Source organism: Eptatretus burgeri, chromosome 4, assembly GCF_056783735.1.
Source record: "Eptatretus burgeri isolate ZD-2024b chromosome 4, Ebu_testis_v1, whole genome shotgun sequence".
Lineage (NCBI taxonomy): Eukaryota > Metazoa > Chordata > Myxini > Myxiniformes > Myxinidae > Eptatretus > Eptatretus burgeri.
The window spans coordinates 130,606,615-130,615,628 of NC_140964.1; the positions used below are offsets into that span (position 1 = coordinate 130,606,615).

Genomic DNA, 9,014 nt, shown 5'->3' on the forward strand with positions numbered 1-9,014 from the left:
ACTCGGAAGGATGACAGGCTGAGCTGACCCCAACTGGTATTTATTCTGCATCCAGTGGGGCTCAAACTCAGGAACCTCGGATCCCAAGCCAGCCACCCAAACCACGAAAGACAACACCAGGCTAATCTCGGAGCAGTTTGTTATGATTGGGTAAGGTGGGTTCAGGGAGAGCGGTTGGGGACGCAAGATTTTGAAGAAAACACAATGGATTCCATGACCTTTGGAATGCGTTCAGACTCTGACTCTCACGTGTCCTGTGAACCTAATCTGCTGCTCTTATGGTCCAGGAGCTGAGTTTTTGAGTGCAAAAGTTTGGCTCGGTGCTTTATGGGTAATAATGTCTGGGGAATTCAAATAGGCTTGTCTTGTAAGTGGCAACTGTTGATGAAAATTGCACATTTCTTTGTGACAATTGCCCACTCTTCCAATAAAATTATGGGGTTGAGCAAAAATAAAGAGGCATACCTTGATTGATTTTTATCAGTCCCACAATTTCCCAACAATTCATCGTAATTACAAATTACCCAACAATTCATCGTGTCCAAACCCTCTTTCAGACAATATAATCACAATTTATAAATGGCAATCTGTCAGTGTGTGTCAGTGTGTCTCATCCATAACTCCAAAACCATAAAACCTTGCAGCCTGAAACTTTGCATGCGTACGAAGAAAACTCCAAGGAAGTGCAAGAGTGAAAATTGCGTGTTTCAGTTCATGAAAACACCCCTTTTGAAGATAATTAATGGCCTTATTTAATTATACCTTTCATCAGGTGATCCTCGTCCACCTCGCTCTCTGGGTCTTCAGGTGTTTCCTGGGTAACCTCGCTGGAGTCTGAAGCCTCCATGTTTTTGGCCTGTTCAACCACACCTTGACTTAGAACAGGCTGCAACGATTTCTCAACGATTAAGTTTCCCCCTCCCCCCTCCCACTTTCCTCACTCATATCAAATGCCTGTTCATCATTGCTATGAATTGCCATATACATCACTTTTGTAAGTACTGTAGTTTTCAAATTATGGGCATGGAGCGATTTCATGCATTATATGATAATATTTTACCACAATTGACTCTCACTGACAAATGAAGGTATATCTTTGAAATATTACTTCGGTTTTGAGGATCGGATATCACCGGATTAAATAAGTGTCAATCTGTTGTGAAATCTGATAATTTAAAGAAATAACGAGTCGTATAACTAAGCCGATATACCTTTTTACTTTCAGCAAGCAAGGCCATGTTCTTTCCGCCAGACAAAGACAAGAAAGTGTGAAATTTCAAAAATATTAAACTTATTTAATGTTTTTCTCCTGTTTGGAGAATTATATTGAGTTAACAAAAAATTTCGGAATTTGCCGAAATTTGCAAGCTTCATTGAGCGATACGATTTAATGCATTCACTGGAAGACCTCACGCCCTGTCCCACCAGAGGGACTGCCTATCCATAACATATCCCAGATCTGTGTCTATTTTCATCGGTTTCGCGAGGTGCTCCACAGGGAGTCGAAGCAAATTGGTAAAAAAGACGGACGTCTGAAAAAAAAACTAACGTTTGCGCAGACCGCCAACTGATGTACCATGTGACATGTGCACACACGAGCAGGCAAACTGGTGGATTTTCTGCAATGTTTATTTCATGGGTGATTGACCTTTGCAATGTCTCCAGGGTTTTTCTGCATTAAGTTGTAACTATTTTGTGGATAAAGTCATGATGTGAATTAATTCATTGTTTCTTTAACTGCTGCGTACATGTTGAAGAACGGCTTTAAAGTTAAAGGGATCCATTATGGTGTGCAGCGACAGCCTGGCCAACCATTCCTTGTCAACCATTTGATTGTAGTGCTTGCATGAGTGCTTTGGCCACTTGCAGACCTCCCATTGTCGATGGTAAATAATGTTTGTGAATATATCCCGGAAACGTCAAGACAAACGCAACGTTGTTTTTTGGTGAAAGCCACTCAAGGTTTCTGGGTTGTATACAGTAAGTACTGTAGTCGGTAATCACACCGACTCCAACCTGCTGATTCTCAAAAAGTTGCCAATGTAGTGTGCGTGTGCGTGTGCGTGTGCGTGTGCGTGTGCATGCGCATGCGCGTGCACGCATGCGCTCACGTGCATTGTCCCTTCAGCATAACATATGCTTTGTGCTAACTCCTTTACCCCAATCTCTCTCTCTCCCCCATCCTTTCTCCACCCCCTCGCAATATATTTTAGTTCCCTTCTCTCGCATCTTCTCTCTGTCTCTCTGTCTCTGGGCATATCCAAGCGGTGTTTATGTCGGGATGGTGTTTGTCTCTGGACAGAAATGCCCAGAGATGCCAGAGTTTGTGGCTTTATTTCATTTCCTCACATGTCATAACCTCTTGAATCTCTTGGTCTCAGCTGAGTTTCATAATGTAACCTACTTTATTGACTTCAGCAGCAGCGAAACTGCTAAAAAAAAAAGAAAAAAAGTGTTCATTTTTCAAATTCGGATATCGCTTGACATTCTGGGCGACTCCAGGTACACGGTGTTTATACAACTGATCGGCAATCGCTTGCCACGCAAGCCATTCCGTATCAACCATTACATGGGAGTGCTTGCTTGAGTTCTCAGTCACTTGCCGAGCACGCTACAATATTCGTACTGTCACTGAATATGTTGATCGACTTGAACAAAGTTCAGGGCCCTTTCCCCTGCATTTGGCCGTGTGGTGCCTTGGGCGGTGAGTTTGTGGGTGGTTCGCTTTTCTGATTTGGTTTTCTGTTTGTTCTTTTTCATTATACGACCCATCACTTTGGCATAGAGAGATACACACAAAAAATTAAACGTTTTGTTTTTAAAAGTTTTTTTTCAACAGTTTCGTTGGAGTGCTTGCTTGAGTGGATGAGGCACTTGGTAAGCACTCAAGCTTTGACGGTGATACGGCAGCTCGGTTCTCTGTGGGGACATTTCCAGAGTTAGGAATGCAAAATAATTGGATCATTACAATGACTAAAAAATGTTTTCAGTTGTTGCAAAGTAATGAATCGCCACATCATGGCAGGATGGCCGAGAGGTACACATCCTTGCTCTGAGTTGTATTGCCTTGGTTTGAATCTCGACCCAGCTATAAACTGTCATCCCTGTGTTTCATAGGCAGAGTGATTCATCAATGTGTGTGCCATCTCACAGATTGACATTTAACTGGACGTCACATCTGCTGGAATTCCCCCTTTCCTCTCCCCCTCCCCATTCACCCCAACCCCTCTCTCACCTCTCTCTCCTCCGCTTTCTCTCTCTCTCTCTCGCCCCCGCTCACCCCTCATTCTCCTCTCTCTCTCTCTTTCTCTCTCTCTCTCTCTCTCTCTCTCTCTCTCTCTCTCTCTCTCTCTCTCTCTCTTTCTCTCTTTCTCTCTTTCTCTCTTTCTCTCTTTCTCTCTTTCTCTCTTTCTCTCTTTCTCTCTTTCTCTCTTTCTCTCTTTCTCTCTTTCTCTCTTTCTCTCTTTTTCTCTTTTTCTCTCTCTCTTTCTCTCTCATCCCCCACCCCTCTGTTAAGGGAATGGTTGAAGAATAATGGTTTGTTTTGAATTTAAAACTGCTTCATGGGAATGGTGAAAAAAAGATTAACGATTGACAAACAACCAAGAACAAGAAAGATGTGCACAGCAATCCATAAAGTGAAATCCATAACTTACGAAATCCATAAAGCAAATTTGACCTTCCCCTATTGTGTTGCATGTACAAATCAGTTTTGTGGTGAACTGACCAGAGGGGTGTAAATATTGCTGCATGTGTGAGCATGCATGCAGGCAGGCCTTTGATTGATAGGTGGATGGAGGTATGGAACCATGGTATCAAATGCTGCTGCCCGGTTTTATATGGAACTCAGCAGTTAATAAGATGATGTTTCTGTTTGGGGGCATTTTATCGCCATTCTCTTCCCTTCCCCTTATGCTGCCTTCCCTTCCCTTCCCCTCTCTTTGCGCTGTCCTGCCTTCCCTTCCCCTCATGCTTCGCTCCTCCCAAACCCTCTCCCCTTCTAACCCCTGTTGATATCTCATGGTTGTATCCGCGTGTTGTTACTGAACTGTTTTAACGGACCCCATTTTGTTAAATCCTGTACTACCCCTCCCCCTTTCTCCACAAGTCCCACAACCAAACCACCCTCAATCACACCTCCCTCCCGGTGTGTATAGCCATGTTTGGTGAGGCGTCGCTCTTCCCATCGTCGCTCTTTCCCCATTCTGACCTCCCCCATTCCTCGTCCCTCCTTGCCCCTCTGCCTCCCTCTCCCCTCCCTCCTGCCTCCCTCTCCCCTCCCTCCTTTCTATCCCCCCCTTCCTCTTTCTCCGTTCCTCCTCTCTCCTCTCTCTCCTTCCTCCTCCCCCCCCCCCCTCATATGCCCATCAGCAAAGTGACAGGTTATACTTCCGAGTTCGGTCATGAAAGGTTAAAATGTCACGAAATTTGGACACTGCTGAAAATTGGTACAATACATGGGAAGAAGTCAACATAAAATGGATTATTGATATTTTCACAATTCAAACAGCTTTATTTGCCAGAGGAAAGACTAAGAAACATTTTCATATCTTCTGCACCCACGTAAATAGCTTTACACACCATAAATTCGAAAGTGATTTTTATGTTTTTTGTGGACTTCAGTATTTATTTTCGTAATGGAGTGTCGCAAATGTAAACAAGAAAAAGAGCAGATACTGGAGACCCTCACCAGGACTTTTGTGTGGCACTTGCATACTGGTGTGTTATACAATTAATGAGAAGCGCACTCTGTAGAGCGCATACCCCTGCCACGCAATGTCTGATCGAGTAGAACATATCAGGGCCAATAATTTTTTGAAACATCATGCCATGTATCGTTTTCGGCCCCATCTCTCTGGTGAAAAATCACTTTAACATATAAAAAATTCTCGTATCCGGATTTTCACCAAAATCTCATCAATTCGTCCTCATCACACACCCAACCCGTCCACCAAATCCATCCACAACTTTCTGAGACACAGTGATATATATTGTTTTAACCCTTTCTCTCAATGGTGAAGAATCACTTAAAAAATTGTCGGATCCGAATCTGGATGTTCCCCAAAATCTAATCAAGTCATCCTTGTCACACACCCAACCTGTCCACCACGTCTCATCCAAATCAGTCCACAACTTTGAGATATCCTGCACCCAAACAAACAAGACAGACGTCGGGCAGAGCATGATAGCTGCGAAATCCCTCCAACAGATTTGACCATAAAAAAATAATTGGTGGTGGAATTTATTGAACTGATATGCAAATCCTCTTCAAATTTAATGTCAATCGGATGAAAATTGAGGATTTTAGGAAATTGACAAAGTTGTTGACCTTTGGCCGATGTTGATCTTTTGACCTCAAACAATAGGCTTCTTCCCAATTACGAACTCCAGCAGGTGGTGAAGATCCTTTGAATCCTTTTCAAAGGATCCTGAAGATCCTTTGAAAATTGTGACCTGTAGGTGATTTTACGTTCAGACAAAAAGCAGACAAAATAATACACTCAACCAACCAATACACTCATGTGCAGCCTTAGGGCTTGCTGGTTGCATCATTGGTTATGGCCGTGGCTATGCCGCTGATCCAGTGCCCAAATTACCAGAATACTGGTGCTCATTTTGCCAACCTCAGAAGGATGACAGGCTGAGTCAACCCAACCTGGTGTTAATTCACGGGCCAACAGGGCTCGAACTCAGGACCCGAGCATCCCAAGTCATCCACCCGAACCGCAAAGCCAACACCAGGCTTCAGCCAACCAATAAACTTGAAAAAGCTTCGATTTTCTCAAGTAACATACAATCAAACTCAAAATCAGTCGGAGAGAGAGAGAAAATTGGTGAAACAAAAGCAATCATTTCAGATCTCCAACACATTTTTCTGTTGAGAAAAAAAAAATCAAATCATTAATTAAAAATATAAATAAATAAAATTTGGCCGATGTTGATATTTTGTCCGATGATAACCTCAAAAACAATTGGTGCTTGAATTCGGTGACCTGATCTGATAATCCTCTTCAAATTTCAAGTCAATCAGATGAACTTTGACAATTTTAAAAATTTGGTCGATGTCATTGGCTCTTAACCTGGGGGCGCACCCCCCTTGTGGGTCGTGAGCAATTTCCAGAGGGGGCGTGAGCCCGGAGAAAAAAGTAGGAATTTCTCTCATTATTTTTGGAATCCTCTTCACAAGTGTTTACATAATTTTGTGATGAACATAAAAAAAACAAAGTATCGCCTTTCGTTTTCTGTTCGCAACTCGGCCTACCATTTTCTGCATTAAAATTAATTTTTAAGTTAAACATTTCATTAAATTTAATATAATATTTAATTTTAATTTTATAATTAAATTTTTTTTTCACAGATTTGCAGAACCCATTTCAAACTAAATCATTCGCAATGAGTCCAAAAAAGCGGAAGTATCTTGATGAATATATTTCATTTGTATTTGTTTCCTTCCAAAAGGGTGACAGAAGTACCCCAGTGCATAATATGCCACAAGACTCTGAGCAATGATGGCATGCGGCCCACACGCTTGGAACGCCACTTGAAGACAATGCATTCTGCTCTAGCTGCCAAAACCCAAGGCATTCTTTGAAACAAAAAGGCAGTATTTGAAGTAAACTAATTGGAACAGTCGTGGAACATTTCGGCAACAGACTTCAAAGGTTGTTGAGGCTTCCGATGAGATTGCCATGTTGATTACAAAGAGCAAAAAGAACCATAACATCGGAGAAGCTCTCTTAAACCAGGTGTACTGCATGCAGCAGAGCTCGTTCTGGGGAAGGATAGTACAAACAAGCTTTCCCAAATCTCTCTTTCAAACTATACCATCAAGTAAAGGATCGATGAAATGTCTCAAGACATTAAAGATCAAGTTCTCGACCAAGTAAGAGCTTCTCCTGTTTTTGCCATCCAGTTGGACGAAACGACTGATGTTGCTCAGTGTTCTCAGCTGTTGATGTATGCTTGTTTCGTGTCAGGCAATAGTGGAAAAGAGGAAATGCTCTTCTGTCATCCCATGGAAAGTTATACAACAGCAACAGATTTTCACATGCAAGAGGTTTCTCCTATATATCTGTCAAAGTGGACAATAATTCCTCACAAGGACTATTCAGCAACAAGACACTCACCAAAATGTCATCCACAGGGAGGTCCTTCAGAAAACTAAGAACAGGTAACCATAGTGCATCACATCCCGAATGACACCCTCCCCAGCTTCCCATAATATCAAGTATTATGCCTCATTCACCTTTTGCCACTTCCCATAAAACTCCGTGCGGAGCACGGGTAGATGCTAGTATAAATATATATATATATATATATATATATATATATATATATATATATATATATATATATATATATATATATATATATATATATATATATATATATATATATTCAAGGATCAGAGCGGGTGAAATCATCCTCGGGACCGAATGATGTCAAGGCTGTAGCCCTTTTGGTGCAAAGATTGATCACACATGGCTCCTTGGTCAGGAGGTCAGAAAGTCAGCTCGCATTGAAAAGGCGAGGGAAAGATTTATAAAATGAAGCTGACAAGAGTGATGAAGACATCTGGATGTCTCCAGGGGCAAACAATCCATTGAAGCTGGAGTGGTGCTTCCATGCAGACTTTCAGATGCCAATGTAATTGTTTATATTTGAGAATCCCTTCATAAGCAGAAGAAAATCAAATAATAGGTGATTCTATTATACTGAATATTGATTTAAGATTATTTGAAAGGCCCACCTGTTTTGGGGTGGAAGGGGCACTTTTTAACGAGGCAGATTGTAAAGGCAGTAGCAGGCTTAACTCGGCAGCTTGCTGGTATACTGTGTCGGAGTGGTGACCCGTCCAGGATTGTGTCCAATAGCCAAGGAGACTGCTTAAGCAGCACCAACGCTCTGCCCAGAGTCTGGTCCCAATCTCCTCTCTCTCTCTCTCTCTTTTTTTTCTTTCTCTCTCTTTTTCTTTATTGGGCAGATAGATCATCTTCCAACACAGAAAAGAGACATTAGGTCATTTAAAATGTGAATATATATATATTATTAAAATCGATGCATGTTCAAGCACATAGAATTGTAAAATCATGTCTTATTTGAGTCCATTTTTCATGAAAGGGTTACATCAATACATTCACTTTTCAATCAAGTTTAATTGGCAACATTTTTCATTCTTCTTTTTTTTTTTTTTTTTTTTTTTTTTTTGTATACCTTGGTCGAGGCTCGTATGAGAGCTAACACACAACTCACAGCAAGGAGGCATGAGACAAGAGGGGCGGGAGTGGAAGGGACAAAACAGTGGGGAACAGACACACATTAGGTGAACTGTGGAAGGGAGAGGGATGGGGATGGGATGGGGAACATGGCGAAGAGAAGATGGACATTTCAGGGACTTTCGGGGAGGAAAGCAGGAGAATTGAAGGAAGTGGGCTTGGGTGGATTATCGGGGATAGAAAAGATCGAGGATTTGGATGGGGGAAGATAAGAGGTGGTGGTGAACAGCTGTTTTGAAAGCCTGGAGGGAAGAATGGGAAAGAATAGAGTGAGGAAGTTTATTCCAAAGGCGGGAAAAAGAGGAATGAAAGAGTGAAGATGAGCAGTGATTCGTGATTTTGGTAGTTTTACCAGAAGGGGGTTGTTGGCGGACCTTGAGCGCCCTGTGGAAATGTGGTGGGGACAAATCGCAGAGAGAGCAGGGGGGGCAAGGCTGGAGAGGAGTCGGTAGAAGACAGAAAGACCACCGACCAACCTGCGGTGATTGAGTGAGAGGCCCAAAGACTCAGCTTCATTGCGGGAGATGCCGATGATCTTAAATGCCCTGGTTTCGACAGCGTGAAGCTGAGAAAGGTGGGAGGCAGGAGCACCAGCCCAGAGGGGAGAGCAGTACTCCATCAGGCTACGGACAAAAGCATTGTAAGTGGTCAGGAGCTCAAGAGGGCCGAGGAAGGACTTAGCACGACGGAGGATTCCCAGTCGGCGACTGGCTTTTGAGGCGAGGTTGGAAATGTGAC

The 9,014-nt window shown here is 42.6% G+C and overlaps 1 protein-coding gene across 1 annotated transcript in view; it reads left to right on the top strand.

Annotated features, from left to right (window-relative positions):
- The window catches only part of LOC147029120 (uncharacterized), a 41,022-nt gene extending 32,723 nt beyond the window's left edge, over positions 1 to 8,299 (top strand). Inside the window, exon 5 of the mRNA XM_085876205.1 lies at positions 1 to 8,299. This exon is cut by the window's left edge and continues 2,551 nt beyond it. The gene's annotated coding sequence lies outside the window, so the exon portion shown is untranslated.
- The last annotated feature ends 715 nt before the right edge of the window (positions 8,300 to 9,014 follow it).